At 44.5% G+C, this 24,807-nt stretch overlaps 1 long non-coding RNA gene across 1 annotated transcript; it reads right to left on the bottom strand.

Annotated features, from left to right (window-relative positions):
• Positions 1-580: 580 nt before the first annotated feature.
• Positions 581-5,837, bottom strand: LOC139060121 (uncharacterized). Its single transcript, XR_011514614.1, has 3 exons — positions 5,468-5,837; positions 4,593-4,706; positions 581-2,248 (listed from the first exon to the last, which is right to left on the bottom strand). It is a non-coding gene; the product is annotated as an uncharacterized lncRNA (long non-coding RNA).
• Positions 5,838-24,807: the final 18,970 nt, after the last annotated feature.

Genomic DNA, 24,807 nt, shown 5'->3' with positions numbered 1-24,807 from the left:
TCTTTTGAACTTTCTCTATAGAACTCTATTGTGTTTATTTTGATTGCCTATAGAATTTTCCTATAGAGTTTCAAAAGTTATTTGGCCACCGCATTCTTATAGGAACTCTAAAGACACATTTCTATAGAACATTTCTATCGAGTTGCTTTAGAGATGCTAAAGACAAATTTCTATAGAATATTTCTATCGAGTTGCTTTAGAGATGCTAAAGAAAAATTTCTATAGAATATTTCTATCGAGTTCCTTTAGAGATGCCAAAGACAAATTTCTATAGAATATTTCTATCAAGTTTCTTTAGAGATGCTAAAGGTAAATTTCTATAGAATATTTCTATCGAGTTGCTTTAGAGATGCTAAAGGCAAATTTCTATAGAATATTTCTATCGCGTTGCTTTAGAGATGCTAAAGACAAAAATTCTATAGAATATTTCTATGCAGTTGCTTTCGAGTCCCTACAAGCAAATGCCTATAAAAGCTAGGCCGATGTGTGTAAAGTACTTGCAATTTACCAAAGTTCTACTGTAGGCAATAAGGACTACAGTAAATGCAGTGGCAAAATAATTGGTGCTACAATCACAAAGTATTCAGTTTGAAATGTTTATTGCACTTCAGACTAGATACATGCTTCATATATGTGACATACACACTTCAGACTAGAACTTGCAACACACAAACTGTAGCTGCCAACATGCTTCTCAGGTCAAGCTGGTGGTGCAAACACACGAAACATGAGGTAAAAGAATCAGTGGCAGACTTGATTACAGTTGACACCTCGCAATAACAGGCTTGACTAGGACAAGAAGCCATACCATTAAAACTGCAAAAGGAGTGCCTGTTCCAGCAGTGCACATTAAAAGTTTGGATACTAAAGCCTGAAAATAGACTGATATGAATGTGCACTGCAATGTTGTGTCAGCCTGACGAAACGACACAGCATTTTAGTCTGAGCAAAAATAACACTGGCAGTCGCTGCAAAAATGTGGCAAATAATGGCTTTCACAGATAAGTACACCATATACCGAAACCACACAGCATTTTAGTCTATGTTTATGTGTAAAATTAGCACTGGTAGGCCCTGCAAAAATGTGGCAAACAGGGGTTATCATAGAGCAGTACAGCATATATCGTAAAAAGTTTAAAAGCTTGTATTTCGTTGTAAGGGAAACAATTTTGAGATCAGAGCCAATATTCTAATTAGGGTGAGAAATACAAACCAGACCGACACACGCAAGGACTAAAAAAGAGATCTAGCTCAGGAGCTCCTATGTAATGCACATGAACAGTAAAATCGTTTTTCTCGGCAACTATGCAACCAAATTTGATGAGGTTTGATACATTTAAAAATGTTTAAATTATAGTTTTTACATTAACACCACCAATTTTTATTAAAATTTGCTGAAAATAGCAAAACTTGAAGGAAAAGGACTTAGTTTGCAACTGTAAATAAAAAAAAGAGCTAGCACAAGTTCGTTAATTCTGTAAATTTTCCTACTCAAATACATCCAAAATACAGAAATACTTTTGAGACAACCACAGCACTAATCTGAATTAAGTTTACGGCATTTGAGAATTCTACCTGTTGCAGGAAGAACTATTTGGCAGGTTTAAGAAAAATAACACCACGAAGCTTACTAATCCCCGTCTCTGTGCCAGAAAGAGATATAGTTCTGCAGACTCCATCTGCTATGTCTAAAGTCAACAAACTGTATATATGAGTTTACAGCTTGCATGAAATTGTTGCAACGTTTGAGAGTTTCGCGCATCTACTCATAAATTAGTGATTGTATATTAGAGCAGCATATGGTATCTCTAATTTGACAGATTAAATTATGGTATTAGGTCCAACGGAAATGTGATCTCATTTTTTGTTATATAAGATTTGTTAACCTTACTGCTCTGTTTCTTCAAAATTTACAGTTTCCATGAATTCGTGCTACATGCTTTTTCAAATAACGTTTACTTTGATGCAACAATATTTCTTTATTTTACCTGACTCCTTGCTAAAAAAACTGCACAGTATTCATGAGATATGAATAAATAAATACTAAGTGAATAAGTAAACAAATAAATATCGCGGTTTGTCTTATCATTCCACCACCAGCATGAACTGTAGGGAGCTTTGGCTACTGCCCACATGGTTGCAAGTTCATTCTTACATGACCACCTGCTATTTCACTTCCCAGGAATGGAGCGAGGAAAGGCTAGTTTTTGGCCTCATTTGGTCCGTCCAGTAACGGCGACGGTGGAGCCTGGAAAATAAAATTGAAATTAATTTTCAAAAGGTGTAATGAACATTCAGTCATAATGTATTAGCAGGCACAAACATGCCACAAATATCTATATAGTTGTAGCATTATGCTAAGTTTCATTTCAGTATTTCAGAAAAAAATTATAACAGAAAGGTGGCAGAACGCCCCACCTCCCCACCACTCTGCCAAACAGTGGCAGTTCTTTTGAGAATATTTTTACTTTCCCAAGATTCGGTGACATCAGCACTGGGCCAATGTGCCTGGCAGTAGACTATCATTGCTGATGACAAAAAGCATCTCCGAACGACAACAGCCTAGTCATACATTAATCTCATCTTGCAATGACAACATATTCCCATTTATAACATAAGCAAGCAGGAACACCCATGCGCTAAGAGTCCTATACAGATGTCACACTATGCATAGAAAAATTTTTTTTGAAAAGGGAATGACCTACTGGCTTCTATTGCTGAGCGGTAGACAAAATTATTATTACATCCGCTATTAGCCATAGTTGGTATGTACTATGCTTAATATGCGAATAATAAATTTCTCACATGGAGCTTGGGCATCTAAGTATGCATTGTATGGGGAACAATAATGTTTTAAGTTGTTTTCGCAAACTATGATGGATAACTGCCAATTTGTGGTATTTGGAACACAGTCGCGGTATCACTGTCAGATACAATGGACACAGTATATTCGTGCTTTTTGAGTTATTGAAACAATTAGTTTCTAATCTAGTACGGGTATGTACACTGATATGTATCCTAAACGCAATGATAAGACTGCCCAATTGCAATTGAAATGTTAATTCAGTTTTAATTAAAAAGGGTCCTTCTTGCAACCTGGCATGTGAAAAACAGAAAACAAAAATTATACTAATCAAGTAACTTTGAAAACTGATTGCATAACTGCTCTATAGGTCAAGCAGAAAATTTAACAAGAAATAACGTGCCTAAAACTAGTTGCAACAAACAAATTTGTTACTACGAAGGTTGCGGACAATTCAGTAAACAGATTGTGACCCAGTCTTTTTATGTGGCATTTCTCAGCGATGTTGTTGGTCAATTGGTTGCCGCAGCTGAACAAAACAGATGAACAGTCTAAATCTGGTGCGCAGCCCCAGTCCCATCGGTGCATGGTCAAGTGGGACGAACATACTGATCCGGGGAGTGAATTATGGTGCTGTCTTAGGTACGTGTTGAGGCACCGGCCAATCTGTTGCATGTACATTTGACCAAATATACACATGATCACAAGAATAGACTACACTACCCCTGACAGACAAGACAAACTTAGTGGTATCTAAGCAAGCCTTTCTTGTCAGGGTGCCATATGCACAGCAGTGTGCAAGAGAATTGAGAAAGGCAAGCAGGCAAGGGAGGCTTGCTCGGTGAAAGATACCACCAAATTTGTCGTGTGTCACAGGCAGTGAGTGCACTGTATCCCTTTCACATGTGGTCAAGCGTACATACGGCAAACTGGCCGGTATCTTCTCATGTGTATAAGAGATCACCACATTTCATTTAAAAGACCAGTATGGTCATCCAACTTGGCCGTACATTTCCACAACGGGGCTTCATGTTGGATTACAATCGTTCATCTGTTTTCATCCACCGTAAAAACTGACAAGTGAAATCGATGAGGCATACCACATATATAGTAAGAGATGTGGGTGAGCCCCCATATTTAATGCAACAAACAAAAAAGGCATCCTGTATAGGTCACAAGGTATCCATATCAGTCTGTGCCTATGTACTACAGAAGTAAATGCAGCTTAGTAAATACTGACCTTCATATTAATTTTCAAGAAATTAAAGCTCACCAAATGTGTATTTTGCAGTGGCTGTCACTATGGGAACAGAGAAGTAACTGTAAAGATATCAATGATAAACAAAGATGTGCACACTACGTGCTTAGACCTGTGAGATATTTAGTCCACTACCCCTCGAATTCCTACATGCACAGAAAACTGCAGGAGATTCTACCACAAACAGAAAAAAAATATGCAAATAGGGGTACAGCATAGGAAATAGTTTTCAAAGAATAAAACCCCAATAAAAAGTCACAAATACACTATGTACAAAGCAAAAAATATATGTAACTTGCAGGTAAGCAACTTACGCAAAAGAAATACTAAACATCAGGAATGGTTGGGTATAGTTTTATACAGAACACAATCATGTGGGCATAATGGCTATGCACACTAATAGGTAGCAAGTTCAATAAGGTTGCATAAATATTTAGTCTCTTTAGTATGCTGCATTAAGTAATGTGTCGACAAACTTCACCACGAATGACACCAAGCCCCCTTTTTGGAACACGTACATTTCATACACACCTGTCATGACGATCCAGATCACACGCCATGCTGCTGCAGCCATATATCCACAGGGTCTGCATTTCTTGGGGCTCCTCGATCTTGTAGTTTATGTTGTGGGTCACGGCCTCGCCACTACAAAATCAATTCTATGTTAGCTTATAGCAGTGGCACAATAAAGCTGTGATATCGTGAAAACATGCAATCAGCACCTAAAAGAGTAACGAAAACAATGTCTGCACTAATGTGGAAAGAGAGCAAATGCTCGAAATCATCGAATGTCATGACAATGCGGACCTCTACATCAAATAAAGTTTTGGACGCACTGCAGCAGCAGATTACAATCTAAACTTAATGTTTTTTTTTTCATTACTTAGTATAGGCAACGTTCCCGTGTCATGCTTAGTTAAGTCAGTTATGTCAACACATCTTGCCTTGGAAATAAAGCTGTACTAGTAGCAAGCTGTGATTGGCTTACATTTTTTTCTTAGAACTGTTCGTTAGTCAAAAACCTCGTAAGCAGAGATTGTGCACAACGTCGAAGCATTTATAAGTGAGGAAACGTCATTGAAGAAAGAATCGATGAAGAGGTAGACGGGTCGCTACTATGCAACTTTAGCAGACAAGCGGGAGCTCACGCACAACTGCACAAGGCGAACACGATTTCCGAAACTTTTCTCAGGGGAAGCAAACGCTTATCAGGATTATCAATTCCGCACTGTGGCAATAGAGTTGCGTACACAATTCTTACAACCAGCGCGTAGCAAGTATCAGCACAGGGTTCACTGTTGTGGTGGGTGTTCCACTTACTACGTTCGCAAGGCACTCTATACACACACGGGAAGCACACACAACACGGATGAACGCACGTGTAGTTGGCGAGCACGATTGCTTACCGTTTCAACAGTACGACGAGGTCGAAAGGCACTCTCCAAGTTTCCAGTGATGCGTCTGCGATGTTACTTGCAGCAAACAAGCCACTGGGTAGTGGACGAGCTGAGGCGCGCTAATAATACGCATTACTTCTCTGCGCCGTCCACCAAACTTTCCACGAACACAAGCGGAGACAAAGGGAACGCACTTCATGGCATGAAAATCGTTGGTCCACATTTAGCTAGCGCGCCACGCATACGGCGTGCTTACAGCGAGACTCAAGCCATCTTCTGGCACTTTCGTGCTCGCGAACTACGTCTCATTTCATTACAGCAAACATAATAACACACGATCAAACAAACACATCGACGCAGCTCGCACGACAACCGTTGAAGACGGAGCAATAACAACACGCCGTAGCTTCGTATTCTACCTGTCGCGTTGAATACGAAAATACCGGCGCCGCCAGCGCCGTCTGTATAATAGTGCGGCTGCTGTGGCCTCCGTGATTCCTACAATAATACCCACTACAGCAGGTTTTGTGCCGTTTTGAGCCGGCCTTTGAGCCAAACTACATACATATGTTGCTAGACAAGAAGAAACATTGACATGCTCATATTGTGTGCTATAGTTTAGGGCAGAAATAAATTACATGCAGTATTCTTGCTTTTGAGTCGCTTATGCCACATGTAGTCAGCAAAAAGCATGGCCTTCAAGATCTCGACAATTTACCCTGCGTAAGCTATCGCTGCGGTGTGATTTTAACGATTTCAACCTCGGTCACTGGCCTTAAAACCCTAACTAACTTTATGCGCAGCCGTTACCTGCAGTGCCTGTGCCCTCACTTCGTTTCTCATTGAAGTAACTTCCTGCTGTCGTTTAAATGTAGCCCAGAAATCGTCGACACAACCTCGGAGGTACACGTGTGCAGTGTGTGATGTTTCCGTGCGCTTGTGTCCGTCGCACAGCAACGTATATACGATGATGTTTAATTTTACCCGTGAGGTACAAGTTACGCTTATGTGTTCCCTATCTTGCTTTCGTGGCGATGCGCTTATCATGCGCGGATCGCGCTCATGTGGTCTGTGACTGTTCAAGATTCCTTGAAAAAGAAAAAATCGTTTCTGCAGCGTGCATTTGTCGCATTTGAGTGGTATGTGCCAGAAATGTGCGGCGGCGTTCGATCTGTTTCCGCCCCAAGTGCTGCAGTCACTGCATGCCAGCAAATAGATATGACGCGATTGCTAAGGCGCAGTTTTGCTTAGTGTTTCTTGGTATACATCTTTGTGATTTACCTGCATATGCGATATAAACCACAATGCGCGCTTCCGTTATATTTCTTTGGTTTTCCTAATTTCGATTAGTGTGATGTTTGCCTTGGTCAATGAGTGTCTTTTTAACGATGCTCTTACTTGATAGTAAAAAACCTCTGAAATGCCGATTGCAAGAACCAGCGTCTTCCAGTGCCTTCCAGTGTGAAACCAGCGCGTTTTTCTTTTTTCTTTTTCTTTCTTTTTTTTAAAGCACTAGATCGCACTGGGTACGCTGGCGCTCGCTGGGACTCACTCGAGACCAGTGAGAACGCTGGATAAGAGCTGGGTCACACTGGAAGAGACGCTCGCATTGGAAACGGCGCTGGTTGTGTTTGTGCCGCGCTGGCTCCAGCACGCAAGGACGAGCGCTGCTGAATATTAAATGCTTTATACAATTTCATGGCTTGATACTAGTCTCTTGTCCTAAATAACGCTATATTGACCCCATAGGGTCATAGAACTATTTCGTGTCGCAGCATGGAATAAAGGTGCGTGAGATGCCTTGTTTATTCCTGCACATGTGACACTGAAAATCACTTTCGTTTTTTGCATTTTGCCTTGTGACAGGGCGGACAGCTAAATTCTTTAACGAAACCACGCAAAGACGGAGGACGCCGCTTTTTTAGTAGTTCGCACGTAACGTATGACTGGGAGTTATCGCCATTGTCGCAGTGTTGTGGAGTGGACATGAAATCCAGAAGTCGTTCAGACGCGCTCGAACGGACCCCGAGTTCGAAGCCTACCGCTGCTTGATATTATCGCACCGATAACAAGGCTGAGGCGATTCGTGCGCTTCCACTTTCCCTATTGTACTAAAAAGAGTTCTGAGGCTCAAATACATACATTTTAGCTTACGCCAGCTACCCGCGCCGAGATCAGTCCCCATCGAAGATTAGGCATAGCGTATCCGCCGAGTCCGTCTGCACGCTATCGGCGCGTCTAACCTCAAGAATCAAGAAGTCTAAAAAGGATAAATTACTTTATATTTCAGATTTCGCATCGGTGCTTTTAAATAAACAATTTTTTCATGTCTACAGTGCCAGCACAAGAAGTGAGGAGCGCCGATGTGACGCATCATAAACGCAGGTATATGTGCTGTCGCTGAAGGCTCCCAGCACTAGCCTGCGTTTCTCTGACGAATATATATGGCTAGACAGACGTGTAGACTGAAAGGCATCACTGAACTAAGAAAACATTGCATACCCCTCGCGTGAAGAACAAGAAACGGCTATCGAAATCGGCAGTAACAGCCCATTCGTGCAGCGTCCCGGGTCGGTGGTTCATTTAGGACTTTTTTTCGAAGCTAAAATACCAATAGCAGTCGATGTTATGGCACTTCCGAGCACACTATTGAATATGGAGAGCAAATTTTTCTTTGTGGTACAGGCGTGAGTTTTAGTTGCTGGCCGATAGCGCATCTACCACGTCTGTGCAAGACTTCTCTCTGTGAAACTAAAACTGCTTCTCCATTTTGATAAGCTAAATTATCCGCTCACGTCACTATTCTGACGTGGCGTAGCGGTAATGAGCCGGGCTGGGGATCTGCAGGTACGACGATCGAATCCTGGTCAGAGCACTTCTGTTTTTACATGTTCATTTTTTCGATTTATATTGTACAAAAACGCTATCCGTTGCTTTCTGTATTCAAAAAAAAAAAATACATACGGTGTCCAGGCACCACGTATTTAACGCGCTAGAGCTGTTTTTCGCACCAGTAACCAGCGCCTCCCAGTACGCCGCGCTTGCCCAGCGCCCCAAGCATCCAGCGCGCGGCACTGGACCCGTAATCCGGCGATGCACTGGATACTGGGTACTGTTTATAGAGTGAAAACATAGAGCCGTTCTTAGACAGGCCGCACTTTAGCTTGTTTAATTTCCTATAAACGTTCCTTTACAGAACTCAGTACGTATGCCATATGATGGCACACTTTTAGAACGGGAATGGAGAGCCAGTCTAGAGACAGGCCACATTAGAAGTTCTGAAAACGTTCTATAAATTTTTCTATAGAATTTGGTACATAAGATGTCAACACGACCTCTATAGAACTTTTATGGAGGATGTAGAGCCATTCTATAGACAGGCCGCATTAGAAGTTCTGAAAAGGTTCTATTAACATTTTTCTGTAGGATTTGGCACATAAGATGTTAATACGACCTCTATAGAACGTTTCCGAAAACGTTCTATAAAATTTTTTCTATAGAATTTGGTACATAAAATGTCAATACGACGTCTATAGAACATTTATGGAGGGTGAATGGAGAGTCAGTCTATAGACAAGTTGCATTTTAAGTGTTAAAAACTTTCTATAGACATTATTTTATAGAATATTGTACATATGATGACAATAAACCCTCTATAGACTGCTTATAGAGCGTGAATGGAGAGTCAGTCTATAGACAAGCCGCATTAGAAGTGTTAAAAACTTTCTATAGACATTATTTTATAAAATTTAGTACATATGATATCAATACAATCTCTATAGAACATTTATAGAGAACGAATGGAGAGCCATTCTATAGACAGGTCGCGTTAGAAGTTTTAAAGACATTCTATAAAAATTACTTTATAGAATTCAGTACATAGGACGTCAATACACCCTCTATAGAACATCTATTGTGTGTGAAATGACTTGTTTCTATAGAAAGGTTTCTATAGACTTCTTATAGAGATTCTATGCAGACGACTCTATAGATCGCGAGTTCCTATAGAGTCCCTTTTGACTCCATAGGAACTCATTAGGAGTTCTAAAGGAACTCTAAATCCATTTTCATAAGGGGAGAACTGCAATTTACAATATGTATAGCGAGGCACTGGAACTGGTAAGGGACTACATCTACTTAGGGCAGGTAGTGACGGCGGATCCGGATCATGAGACGGAAATAATCAGAAGAATAAGAATGGGCTGGGGTGCGTTTGGCAGGCATTCTCAGACCGTGAACAGCAGGTTGCCATTATCCCTCAAGATAAAAGTGTATAATAGCCGTGTCTTACCAGTACTCACCTACGGGGCAGAAACCTAGAGGCTTACGAAAAGGGTTGTACGACTCAACGAGCTATGGAAAGAAGAATGATGGGTGTAACGTTAAGGGATAAGAAAAGAGCAGATTGGGGGAGGGAACAAACGCGAGTTAATGACATCTTAGTTGAAATCAAGAAAAAGAAGTGGGCATGGGCAGGGCATGTAATGAGGAGGGAAGATAACCGATGGTCATTAAGGGTTACGGAGTGGATTCCAAGACAATGGAAGCGTAGCAGGGGCGGCAGAAAGTTAGGCGGGCGGATGAGATTAAGAAGTTTGCAGGGACGACATGGCCACAATTAGTACATGACCGGGGTTGTTGGAGAAGTACGGGAGATGCCTTTGCCCTACGGTGGGCGTAACCAGGCTGATGATATATATATATATATATATATATATATATATATATATATATATATATATATATATATATATATATATATATCGCCAGGCAAGCATAACGCGAGCATCCTTATCAAACCACGATCTTGCTGCATGCTGACCTGACTGTGAGGCGCCAACATTCCCATCACTCGTGGACGCATCGGCTAAGGGCGTGACAGTTGTGCTCTACGGCAGTTCAGTTTATGTTTTAGGGGTAGAATTGGCAAGAATTTAATCCCGTTGCAAAAACTAGCAGCGTTAACGCTTTTTCGTGTCGGGAACTAGTCATGAACTCCTCGTATGATGGGCTTCAAATGTTGCATTAGGAGTAATCATCCGACAATTTCGGTTAGGAATTAATTCGTTTTATTTCAATATTAGCGCTAAGCTTTCCTAGCGAATCCTACCGGATTTTTCTTTCTGACCGTGGCGGCACCTATCTTGCCGAATAGCTCAAACAAGAATTACGTGCCTCATAGGGGAAGGGAGGGGGGGAGGGGGGAGGGATAGGGGGAGGGGGAGGGATAGGGGGGAGAGGGGGCGGGACGAACCTCGGTCTCCCAGCCGAAGATCCCGATACTCTAATCATCATAATAGCCTGCATATTTCTCTCAGTTTAACGCGAATACCAGCACCAGTGCACTGCGCAATGGCTGCACGTTAAAGCACCCCACGTGGTCAAAATCAATCCGGAGTCCTCCACTGCAGCGTGCCTCATAATCAAATCGTGGTTTCGGCACCAAAAACTCGAGAATCTAATTTTTGAAAGGAATTATAGTTGCAACCTGTATGGCGCCTAAACAACCACAACAACAAAAATGGCACGATTACACATTGCACGTGATAACAATGTAGTCAGTTGTAGACATCGCATTTAGTTCTGTAGCATTTAATTACCTGCTTCACGAGCGCTTTGCTTCGCATAGATACCAATTAATGCGCGTTGGACCTGCATAATTTTTTTTACCTCTCTAATTACCAGAACGAGTACCTTTACAATGATTGCCTCTATCGGAAAAGAAGACTCAAGGAAATCGCTTTGATTGTCACGCGTTCTCCATCTTTAGAGGAAGTGCAAACGCATTTCTTCTGAAACACGTACCCTGTGCAATACCTACGGTGGCGCCCGAGTTTCCGTTCACATTCGCGTGTGATTGGTCATTCAATGCGCGCGAGCGCTGGAGCTGAATTTCGATTTTAGACGCGCCGGCGCGCCTATATACCGATCACCAAGGAGTGAGGAAAACTTCTGGCCCTTGCCAAAGATGGAAGGGCTACCCTTCACTCTCCGCTTCAGTTCTGATTCACTCGCGCTTCCCTTCGGCCCGCAGCTCTCATGCTGTCCGTTTCCCGAGTTGGTTGCGAGCGTGCGAAAGCGGTCGGTTGCCGCGCCCATCAAGAAAACATCTTTTCTTTTTCTTGGTGCGAGAACTGCGCCTGTTTTAGGCGTTGTGGTATTCCCACCGGGTACTTAGTCGGCGAGTGCAGGGAAAAAAGAAATTGAAAAGAAATGCGAGCTTCCTTCTTTAATTAGTGGCTGCTTAAAAACGAGGCGGAAAGATAAACTTTACGCTGGTATTAGTCACAACTGCCTCGGTTCTTTGAGGATGACTCAGAAGTGTCAGGCTGCGCACGTTGAAAGTGTGGTAAATTAGCTGCGAATGAGCAGCACCGATTAAATATAACATGAGGCAGAGTACACCGGTAAAGATGAAGTGCCTGGACGTGTGTCGAAGGCATCGCGACGACAAGCGTGTGAAAACAACAAAAAAAAAGCAAAGCAAGAGAGTTTAATTTCACGTATAGCGTCATTGTGCTTGTGCGGAGAGGTGCCCTCAGTCCAGTGCTCCTGCGGCTCTTGCTGTCTCCGGGCCTGCCGCACCAGTTGCTGCTGGTCGCGAGGGACCATTTTTTTGTTTGATAGATGTTATTTCCTCCTCCTCCTCCTCCTCCTCCTCCTCCTCCTCCTCCTCCTCCTCGCATAGCGTCATATTGCTACGCAGCCGGAAATGGGGCAGTGTCTACATGCGGTCGCGCATACGACCATATGAAACAGACAATAAAGCAAATGCAGGCATAGGGGAAATTATTTATATTTAGATGTAATCTATAAATAATAAGGAAAATGAGAAATAAAAGTGGTCGAAAAGACAACTTGATGCAGGTTAGAGCGGAACGCTCATCTATCGCATTACGTGAGCGGTTATTTATTAAGCTACCACGGCAGCTGTCCTACCGACCGCTTTCTTGGGTATTTTTGTATGAGTACAAAATGGGGCGGGGGCTGTTAGACAGCGCCACCCGAGGTGATGGCGGCGGATACAGAACTTCATTTCAACCGCAGGTGTCACCTGGTACGTGAACTTGGGAGCCGGCCGCCAACTTCATTTGTGTGATGGGTGTGTTGGCTATTGAGACGTTTGTTTTCACTTCTAAATCGTTCGTAAAAAACACCTCCGCCACGGTCCACGGACAGCATTTCGATGGGGACGAAACGCTTAACTACTCTTGCATGGCGCGCACTTCGGGTGCAAGTTAAAGAAGCCGACGTAGTTGAAAAAAATGATACAGGCACAGTAATTAAAGATTAAATTAGTTGAAAACTTAATTCAGAAAGCTTTCGAGGTGCCTTTGCAAGTAGGCTTAAAACGATGGTGAGGACGGCTGACGAGGCGCCACAATTTACGAGTTGTGGATGCTAAGACATTGAGAACATCATACGCATTACAAACCTTAGAAAGCAAATTGTTTCGTTTACTAAATGACCTACACAGAAAGGTTTTTATTTCAAACTACCTTTCATGTAAGGAATTACTCGTTCACTTTTTATTTTGTGACTGATTGGCAGTTCATATGCTTTTGTCAAGTTATGTATATGTTAATTATTTATATCGTGCTCTTTTTCTATGATGCTCTGTATACCACATCTAATACTTTTTTTTTCTATTTGTGTCTCCAACACGTCTGGACACCACATTACTATTTTGAAGAGAAGTCTATATATTTCGCATTCTTAGCCTTTTCTTCGAGATTTCTTTTATTGCTTTGTTTTCCTTTTTATGAAAATAATGTACGAGTGGCCCGCTGTCCATCGCCAAAGCGGGAACTCGCGGCTTTGTTAAGCTGCCGATTTGTTCGGCGGATTTTAATGCCTGCTTCCGCCATCATGTTCACGTGATTAGAAATTAAATTATTATCATTATTATTGAATACAAACTGTGCTTGCAGTTCATGTATAGCTGATAATGCCCCTAATACATTGGCACGTTGTTTAAACACGAGCGAACTGAATAATTCTTGAGCAAACTATGGGCCCTATAACGTAAAACTATTCCAATATGTTTCTGTTCCAATCTCCTGACGTCAAATTTACGTAACCACAACGCAAGCACCGGGCGGTCACCCGTAGGGTTGTCTGAACAGACCAATCAAATGCTCTCCTCGTTCATAGGAGGTCACTTTTGTTTGCTCGAAAAACGAATAACATTGCCTACACTGAGCGGCTTGTCGTATCTAATTGGCTGACAAGCGGCGAGGAGAACACTGAAGTGGAGAGGGATTCGTTGGGGCCGAGCCACTGCACTGAAAGTCGATAACCGGATGAAGAAGGTGGTGCCGGCGTCTACGATTGGTCGGCTTTCCCTTGCTTAGCTTGCGGGCGCTGGTCGAAAATCGCGACGGCATGCAACGGAAGCTCAAGAATGACGCTAAAACGGACCTTCAGCAAAGAAGAGTTGACACAATGAGGGGGGTAAACGTGCCGAAAGTGCTCGAAAACATTACGCGGCCACGCAAGAAGTTTTATTACACGCAATTACACCGGCAGGTGCGAGTAGCCAGCGTCTGAGCGATCGGTGGCAGCCATCTTTTATTCCTTACGGAACGGGGCAGCCTGTGGCTATTCCGAAGAAAATTCAGTTTTGTTCGGCATATTAATGCATCTTTATCACGTACACGTCACTTTGACGCGGTGAGTTCTTGCGGTTTTGTCACCTCGCGTGACAGGCAGGTGAAGTGGGTGCAGCCCGAAAACTTTTTTCCAATAGCCGAGGGGTAATGGCTAAAAGGGGTCGAATAAGCAATAACTGTTTTTTTTCTTCTGTAAAATCATGCATAATCAGTGTGTACACATCATATCAGATTGGGAGGTATCGCGGTTTTGGTCACGTCGCGTGATAGACAGGTGAAGTGGGGGTGGTCGAAAAAAGTTTTTGTCCAATCGTGGAGGGCTGATAGCAGAATTGGAATAGAAAAGTTTGGAATAGTTTTACGTTATAGCGCCCTATGTTACATGCCAATCTCGATATGTCACAAACATTTAGAAAGAGCCAGGAACCAAAAATCATTGAGTTGCCCTAATCGACGCTTTAAATCATTCAGTTGCAAGAAATTTTTTTTCCAGAAAAACATTGTCCAAGAGTGTACACTACGAGAGCCGTGTTGTTAAACTGTACATGCTTTTCGCCTGTGGCTAGCTGTAGTTGGAGTGCAACTGGAAAGACGAACCTCGCCTGAAATCGCGGAACGACTGCTCGCACGTGTTTAGCCTATTGCGGATGCTTTTTCATCGCTTTCAAACTACCCGCCTCTTTCGCCGAGTGCGTTGTACGCCGGTTCGCTAGGATGCTTCAATGACCTCGTTGAAGGTCTTTGGTTGAGGAGAGGGAGGGGTGGAGGGTTAATGAAGCACTGTAGAAATGATTGTAGAACTACGGCGCTTCAATTAAGCGTTCATCACGCTAAATAAGGGGGACAGGGAGACCTTACAACGACGACGGAGAGAGGTGGTACGTCGAGGCGACGTATGCTTCAGCAAAAGCAGTGGCGATACCTGGTGGCAGCCGCCTGAACTGCACTTGGAGGGAGAGACGATGGCCTCCGAGACATTCAATCCCCGCGCATCAGAGGAGGACCAGCTGGGCGCACCTGTTGCCCACCGGTGCGCGCTTGCGGCACGCCGCGCGCAACCACGGGAGCGCGACCGAAGGCATCACGCATGATGTCACTCCTGCAGTGCGCCCCCCGCTCCACCACAGTGAAGGCCCTTGACAATGACCTCTAACACCACCGTGCAAATGAGCGTTTGAAATGAAAGGTTACCACGCTTCTTGCAGGATAGCGGTGGTTATGTCGGTGCAATGTATCGTTCGGATTGACGATGAGAATTAACGAGTGTACAGACGGAAGTAAACTTACTTAGCCGCAAGACAGCCTTTATAGTATCCATTCGGGAGCGTCCCCTCTATCCCTCTCTGTCTCGCTCGCTTAAAAGAAAACGCGGCCCGTTGCGTAATACACACAATTAGAAACCGTTGCAGTACCTTGACAGCGCCGCTGATCTATTGCCACGCCGAAAGAGCTTCGTTCAAGACAGTACAAATTGCTGCATCGGGGCATGTTACAAGGTGAATTCCCCGGTGAATTCCGCGCCCTTATAGTAAATTTGCAAAATATTATTATCTCTATTTAGCTCATTTTTCTTGCGCTTTCTTCCCGTCAAACTATAGTTCCATTCGTCTCCTTGCAAGTTTCTCCAGTGACTGTTGCAGTCTAGCTGTCCCGAGGCGCTATACGCTGTTGTATCTGTAGACACAAGCAACACATAATGATTATCATTCACTACAACAACGACGACAACAGCAATAACTGAAGAAATGAAGACTTGTGTTGTAGCTACAACAAAGATCATGTACAGCGACATGCAGTTGCGCTGCGATGTAGACAGCACCAGAATTGCACTTCCTTCCTTTTGCATCCTGTCGACATGTGCATTCCGTTAGCATCACGAAACAAAAAAGAAAAAAAAATTCTACTAGCTCAGCTTCAGCACGCGCATGCTTATTAGAGGATCGCAAACTTTGTGCAATAAGCACGAAATATTCATAAAAGATGTTTTCAGCTCGGACCTCTCTCTTCGCCGCCCGCACCTTTCTCAGGCATTGCAGCAGAGAGAGAGAGAAGCACAAGCCGGGCAGACTGCACGCCTATGAAACAGGAGATGGACAACGCCGAAGCGCTGTGAAGCGGGGATTAAGGGCACTAGCGAAAGCAGCCGAGGACGGGGAGGGTCGGGCACTTGTTCCCACCGCGCGCTGCGGCGGCACAGGGCGTAGATCCGCGATGACGCCGCATAATAAATGCCAAGCTGGTAGATTCAAGTCACCTGCATAGTGGAAGAGTACTACGGGTGCAAGGGTACGATGGAAAAGTGACAATGCATAATCAGTGGGCCTCAGTAAACATCGAGTTCCAAGGTCATGAAATAGAGAGTGACGTACTGGTGATAACGGGGGTGACGTACGACTTTCTGCTATCCAGACCAGACATAAAGAAACTAAAAATCAACGTATATTGGGACGATGCAGTTTTAGTGGAAGGACTATCAAGGGAAGAGACACAGCAAGATAGAAAAGATAACCTGCGAATTGTCAAGTGCGCGGAAGATATTGCAACGACCTACCCTGAACTGGTATGCGTAGGAAGCTATCCACAAGAGATGAAGTCGCACAAGGTGCCTTTCGAACTAACTGACAAGACCGTCATCCGAAAATCACCTTATAACATGTCACGAGAACGTAAGATATGGTTGAAGAAAGAATTGCAGGAGATGCTAGACGCCGATATAATCCGGCCTTCGGTGTCACCCTTCGCTTCTCCCATAACTATTGCGCCGAAGGAAGATGGAACTTTCCGACTGTGCACAGATTACAGGGTTCTCAATCGCCAAACAGACCTTATACCATTTCCCATGCCGAAGATAGACACGATTATAGATGAGACAGGTGGTTGCCGGATTTTTTCACGCATTGACTTGTGCAAAGGTTTCTGGCAGATCCCGCTAACCGAAGAAACAAAAATGTACACTGCTTTTATCACGCCCTTTGATCTGTACGAGTATAACCGGCTTCCTTTCGGCTGGAAAAACTCGCCAGCATGGTCCCAGAAGATTATGAACGAAGTCCTGAAGCCTTTTCTGGGTGTCTTTTGTAACGTGTACATAGACGATATTATCGTCTTCTCCAAAACAGAGGCTGAACATCAGGAACACCTTTCTCTGGTATTAAATGCCTTGAGCTTGGCACAACTCAAGGTTAATTTTAAGAAAAGTGCATTCTTTCAAAGAAAAGTTGTGTTTCTTGGAAGAGTATTTGATGGGACTACCAAAAGCACGAAACAAGAGTCCGTCGAGAGAATATCCCAACTGGTTAAACCGTATGACGTCCACTCATTGCGTGTATTTTTGGGATTAGCCGGACATTTCAGACCTTTCATAAAAGACTTTGCTATAAAAACAAGATGCCTCACGCGCCTAACGCAGAAAGAAGTTCCATTTGAGTGGGATGAGGAATGTGAGAGAGTCTACCGTGATCTGGTGCACAGAATCTCTGCTGACCCTATTCTACGCATACCAGATTTCACTTTACCCTTTGAACTGAATACCGACGCCTCACATTATGGAACAGGTGCAGTCTTGTACCAGAAATGTCCAGAAGCATCCGGCCGAGAAAAGCGACATGTAGTAGGCTACTACAGCTACACCCTCAAGCCACCTGAAGTCAACTACACCACTACTGAAAAGGAAGCTCTTGCTGTCCTTAAAGCAATTCAGTACTTCCGTACGTACCTAGAAGGTGCGAAGTTTACTTTGTTCACGGATCACCAGGCACTCACTCATCTCTTGAATATGACCCAACCTAAGGGACGTATCGCCAGATGGGTGAACTACTTGCAGCAGTTTGATTTCACCATCTCCCACAGACCTGGACCCCTTTTGACTGATGCAGATGCATTGTCTCGACTGATCATACAGGCCAATAAAGAACAATCGGAAGAAATCAATGAAGTAAAATTGTGGGAAGGCACTGAACAATTAATTTTTATGGCAGGTCGCTATCAAGTCCCGCCAACGCTGGTTCCCAAGGTGCTTTATTTGTACCACGATAGCCCAGAATCTGGAGGACACGACGGATTTTGGCGCACATACAACAAGCTAGTCAAGAGATTTACGTGGCCTCACATGAAAGAAGACGTCAATCAATACGTTCGTTCATGCCACATTTGTCAAGTCAACAAAGTGAAATACAAGCAGCCTACAGACGCCATGATAATACCTTGCCACTCGAACGTGCCTTTTGAAGTTATACACCTGGATTTTGCCGAGCTAAATAAGAAACGAGAAGGAGTCCGAAAAACGCAAGCTTTTCTTCTGGCCATAGATGAGTGCACCAGGATGGTCGCGGCACGGGCAGGACAAGAAGATGCGAATAGTGTCATCGCCCTCCTCAAACGGGATATGTTTAGGACAACCAGAAAGATCGTATGTGACAACGGACCAGCGTTCAAGAGTGAAAAATTAGCAAGATGGGCTCGAGACCACAATATATCAATCAAATTCTGTGCACCATACCATCCCGCGGCGAATGGGCTTGCAGAGCGTGCTATACGAGATGTGAAGCAATACATCAGGATGTACGATAGTTTCCCTGGTGGATGGAAATGCTCTTTAGAAGCAGCTGTAAGACATCACAATCGCTCCTACACCAGTGGCTTGGGATGCAGCCCGCAGTTCGCTTCTTCAGGAGAGACCCCTATTCTTCAAGCGGACCTTGAACTGGGGCTGTTAGACAATCTCAAGATCGTCGAGGAAAGGAAACAAAAATCACAGGAGGAGAGGTACCGTAAACGAATGAAAAAAAAATTTTGACAAGAGACATTGCTCAGCTATCCCAGACATTCAAGTCACCGACCTCATCCTAGTTAGGAAAGGAGTAAGAGAATCCAGTGCCAAATTTTATGGTCCTTACTCTGTGACAAAGACAGCCACTCAGAAAGGAATATTGAAGACTGTGTGGTACATTGGTGAACGGGGCTCAGTTGAATGTGCTTCGATTGGAAACGTTTTCAAGTATTACCCCAGGAGGGGTTAGCAAAAGAAACCTGGAAGGGTGAAGCGGTATGAGCCTTCGAATAGAAGATGAAGAAGCGCGGGAACCGGGGGGACAGAAGAAGAGAAGAGAGAAGTGAGAAATAAATGGAGACGAGATGGACGCCAGTTCCACAGCAACGCTTTAAGTCTACTGTGTCCTTTAACTAGGAACGCTACATGAAACAGGAGATGGACAACGCCGAAGCGCTGTGAAGCGGGGATTAAGGGCACTAGCGAAAGCAGCCGAGGACGGGGAGGGTCGGGCACTTGTTCCCACCGCGCGCGGCGGCGGCACAGGGCGTAGATCCGCGATGACGCCGCTCCCAGCCCCGAGCGCGCCCTAGCGTGTCCACGCAGCCGGGTTGATGCTCCGGCCCGCACGGTGGGAACAACCGCGGCGCCCGCGGGCTGCTGCTGCTCGCGCCGCCTGCAAACGCTCGGACCGTTGAGTAAATAATGATGCGCCGAGATCAACGCTTCATCAGCATGCGTGGAAACGCGAGCGACAACACCGCGTGGGAGGGGTAGCCCCGGATGAATTCGGGGTCACCGCTTCGCCGGAACCTCGTCGCGTTACGGACGAATTCCGCTGCCGGGAGCCGGCCCACGTTCCGGGCGCATTCGGGGCGTCTCACTGGTTCAGTGTAGCATGATTCGGCGAGAATTGATTGTGAGCGCTTATATGGAAGGGAAGGGGAGGGGAGAGGGGGGTCGTTGTCTCCGGCGCCGCTGCTAGTCAGCACTTCGCAGGATAAGCCAACAGACATGGCCTTCAAGATCGGGCGGTGCGCGGTTCGGAGGCCAGCTAATTAACACAAAACAATGTGCGAGTATTTTCTCCTGTATTCTCGAGTATTCGCGGCAATATAAAATTTTTCTTTCAGTTTCTTCTTTTTCTCTCTCTCCCTCCCTTGCCTCCTACTTCTTGGCCAGTCCCCTGTAAAGAAAATTATTGGTGGAACGAGAACGAGGGCACTGTCTGCAAGTGACCCCACATTCTACTTATTCCGCTCACAAGAATCAAGAATTTCATTCACTCTAAAAGCAAGAAATGCAGTTTATCCCCTGAGCTCTTAGGTGATGAGAAAATTGATTGCACTGAACCAAGTGAAACAGTACAGACCTCGTAATCAAAACGCGAATAAAAATTTACAGAGTTCAGTGAACGTTGGCTACAGATGCAGGTCTTCACAAGTTGAAATACCATTACAGGAAGCGAACAAACCAATTATACGCATAAAGCGGAATATGCGTTGTAAAGAAGACGCGTATACAAGTAAATGAACTGCGCGAAGCGAACTAAGACGCAGAAAGAAGGAACGCCGAGGAATATAGCGGAGGGCTTGTCGTCCTCCGTGATGATTCTTTCCGCGTGCTTGTTAACTTCGCGATTCCTTTGTTGTCACGAACCAACCGGCTGGTTGGTTCGTGACAACAAGACTTTATCGAAATGGTACGCCCTGCGCATCTCAATAGATAATGTGTGATCTTTCAAAGCAACACTTGTACGATGAGAGCCACTGCAGGTAATCACTCCGGTTTGATTATATGACCGCCTGAGGTCCTCTAACATGCACCGCATTATAAGCACACTATAGCGTTTTGCGCTCAGCCCCCATATACGAGTCCGTCCACGGCGGCCGGTAATCGAGCTCGCTATGCCGAGCTCAGCAGCAGAACACCATATATGACCCACCACGACCGCTACTGACCTCACCAAGAGCGAAAATTTCTTTTATGCACGGATTCTCAACCTCCAATCGCGTTATTTAAAGGCAAGCTTATGCTTATTTGTTTATCGCTGGCTACATGTAAACCATGCCGCATCAACATGATGATACTCGAAGACACCTGTGGTAGATTATCTACCACAGGGTTAATCGTATGGATGCATTTGTATTGTCACTTGGCTGTTCGGTCAAGTGCCAGAACATCTGCACGAGAAAAAAAAAAGGAAAAACATTCATCTCAGACTTATGCTCAGTCGGACTGCGGACGTGCCTCTTCTAACGTATACAGATTACCCTCTAAAAACTTTGGCACTGTTTTAGAAGACGTTTAAGAAGAATGAGTAGGTATGGTTATATCATCTTAGCTCGGAAGTGATTAAACAGATACGTTGACTTCTTGCCTACAACCTCGTCGATTAACGCTGCAGCACTTTTGCTGTTTACATAACACAAACTACAAGTTCCGGAAAGGGACCTAGGTTATGCTAGGTTGTGCTGCAAGCTCTGTTTAGGGAGCATCAAGGAGCTTCGCGTGAGTAGTGAGTCGTCATGTTATTCCTCATTCAGCAGCCTTTTGAGACGATATCCTGTTTCTCCATGCACTTACGGAGAATGCATTTGTCTACGAACGGGTAGCTTTTCTTAACCAGAAAAAGTTTACTCAGCGCAATCATTAGCATGCTAGAATGGTGTACTATCCTGTCTGCGCGTTGCCGCATGTTCTTACCATTCTTACTATGCCGTGTCTCTTATGCTGCGTTTTAGTGGAGGTGACCATAAATTAAAAATAAAGTTAAATAAAATAAAACGGAATCATGGAACAATATTCAATGCTCTGTGAGTAACCCGCACTGAGCGTGGTTGGGAAGCCATTTAAGTATGATTGTTTATTTATGTATTGATGCGAAAGCGTCGAATGGCCTATCGAGCGAAAAAGCCGGCGGCGTCTGTAGAAGCGAAGCTTCCCACTGGCTGCGACGCCACTTCGCGAGGCACGCTGCCCTCGTGAAGCTCGGGCTTCAACAGAGCAGAGAGGGTGAAAGGAAACACCTGCTGCCGTGGTATTGCGTGAGGGGAGAGAGTATCGCCGCGACGCCACGTCACCCTGGCTCTCGCTCTCGGAAGCCTGTGTTATCCGCGCGTTCCTTGTCCGCGCAAGCTCTCACCTGCGTTTAAACTGCACCTCGGTAAAGGCCAAATCAACACGCGCCAAGCGCCTCAACGCCCTCGCTCTCGGCTTAGGTGCTCTAAGATTTTTCATTCATTCATTCATTCATTCATTCATTTAGCCATCAACATAGATGCTCTTATTGGGTATTAATAGATGGGAGACGAGGTAGCCGAACGCGACAGCGCTTGAAATTGCAACAGGAATGAAAGAGAAAGAAATTAGCAAGACATAAAGCAAGAAGTCAGTCACAACTGTTGCTGTCAAAATAGGTTCATTGCGCAAGGTGTCGATAACAGGTAAGAGGAGACGCGAACTGTGTACTGTCGGCGTTAAAAGGTTATGGACCATTGCTTCTGAGGAAACGTTGAATTACCGAGCAGTTTATGACGGTAACCAGTAAAGCCGTTCAGCCCCACGTTGCAAGTACGCGCACGCTTGCTGGAAATCCGAAGAGCTAGCCGCGTGCTCAGGCTGCGGAATTATTCAGCGTCATCTCACATCTCCCAGTTCGCGATCTTTTGACGCCGACTGCACTTTGAGTGTTCGTTCTTATTGGACGCTAATGTTTCAATAATAATTGATGTCGTCTTTATATTAATTTCACAAAAGCATTACACAAAGTTCCCGCTCCTAGTTTCATAACAAAACAAGACAGTATCAACATAATGGGAATGTTACCGACTGGATTATTAACTTCTTATGTACTCGTTATTAATTAACCCTACCTTACTGACAGTTCATAAACCCGGAGTGTCGCAAGGCTCAGCACTGGGATCCGTTCTGTTTCTTAGTTCACATAAGCAACAACCTCAATTTTATACTGCCCATTTATTCACTCGCGACGATTTCATGTATGGACATATTGTTAACTTTAACGGCACCATTTGACTATCACTGACTTTATTTATCTCAGTCTACAATGAATCTGAACCAAACGAAAAGCTGCAGAAAGCAGCCTGAGAATGTGTAAAGTCCAAAAGAACTGCAGAATAAAAAAATCCAACTTGCTTTAGAACGACATTCACGAAATCGCCACTTGGCGGAAATGCCAATTAAGGATACTAAAACAAAATGAATAATTTTTGCCGCAGGTAACTGCGACCCAGCACTTTTGCCACTTCATTACGCCAATTGAAATTGTTTTCTCGCTGAAACCTTTACGCGTGCGCCTTTCTTCTGACCTTACACGGAGCAAAAACGCCAACGCAACAACTAATAAAGCAATCAAAACACTTGGTTTCATCTAGGGCCACTTGCACTAATTTAACTGGAACTTCAAACTTTCAGCATACACCACGTTCAAGTTGTTCAGGATGTGCTGCCAATCAGACAACTCGCGAACAGTGGGTACGCGTCATGATCGAAGGGCGTAACGAAGTAGATAGAACTAAAAATTGCAGAGCCTTTTACTTCAATAATTACACAATAATTACACAATTACACAAAGCTATTTCAAACTTTTCTATTTCAATTCTGCGATCAGTCCTCCATGATTGATCAAAACATTGTTGGGCCACCACTACTTCGCCTATCTCTCACGCGACGTCACGAAAACCACGACAAACACCCCATCTGATATGATATGTGAACATTCATTATGCATGATTAGACCGAACAAATGAAAAAATAATTATTTCTGATTTGACGCCTTTTTCGACATAATACTCTGCCATTGATAAAACGTTTTCTGGCTGCGCCCACTTGGCCTGTCTGTCACGCGACGTGACAAAACCACGAATACCCACATGTCAAAGAGACGTGTACGCGTTAAAGACGCATTAATATTCAGAACAAAACATATTTTTTTTTTCTGAATAGCCGTAGACTGCCCCGTTTCGAAAGGAATAGAAGATGGCTGCTCGCCGATTGGTCTGGCACTAGCTACTCGGAGCGGCCGGGGAGCATGGACTTATTTGCGTATAATAAACATTTTTTCCGTGGCAGTACAACATCATCGCGCCCTTTCGGCACGTACAGTCGCCCAAATCTTTACCTGGTGTGCGGGAGCGGCGACTTTTCCGGGCGTCAGCGCCGTATGACGCGGCGAGGCTGGAAACAGCCTAGTAGACGATGGGCCCAGCTGAGCGCGCTTTGTCCGCATGCGCTTAGCCTCAGACTGTTTCCAGCCTCGCCCCGTCAAACGGCGCTGACGCACGGAAAAGTCGCCGCTCCCGCACACCAGTTAAAGATTTGGGCGACTGTACGCAACATCACTTTGCCGACTATTATGTACTGCGGATCCGTTCTGGCGAATTTCAACGTTCCGTTGCACGCCGCCGCGATTTTCGACCAGCCCCTGCAAGCTAAGTAAGGGGAGACGGACCAGTCGCAGACGCCGGCACCACCCTCTTCATCCGGTTAACTACTTTCACTCGACTCGACCCTATCTAAACTCTCTCCACTTGAGCGCGCTCCTGCACCCTTTTCAGCCAATTCTATAAGAAAATCTGCTCAATGTAGGCAATGCTACTCGTTTTGAAAAAAAAAAGGAACTCCTATAAACGAGGAGTGCGTTCGATTGGGCTTTTCAAACAACGCTACGGGTTACCGCCCGATGCTTGCGTCGGTGGTTACATAAGTTCGACGTCGGGAGATTGGAATAAAAACGGATTGGAATAGTTTTACGTTATAAGGCCCCTGGCGACCATTGTGGGAGAAATACCCCAAGTTGCAGGAAACCATTCAGGGATAAACGCACTCTACCGCGTATGCTCAACTGCTGTTATGCTTTGATTTAACTGAACAAACTCTGGACCGCGATGGTAGTGGCCGTAGGGCTCTGATGCTAACGCGAGGTCGGGGATTGGATTCCAAGTTAC

The sequence above is a fragment of the Dermacentor albipictus genome, chromosome 1 (assembly GCF_038994185.2).
Source record: "Dermacentor albipictus isolate Rhodes 1998 colony chromosome 1, USDA_Dalb.pri_finalv2, whole genome shotgun sequence".
Lineage (NCBI taxonomy): Eukaryota > Metazoa > Arthropoda > Arachnida > Ixodida > Ixodidae > Dermacentor > Dermacentor albipictus.
This window is presented reverse-complemented; position numbering and strand designations above follow the sequence as displayed.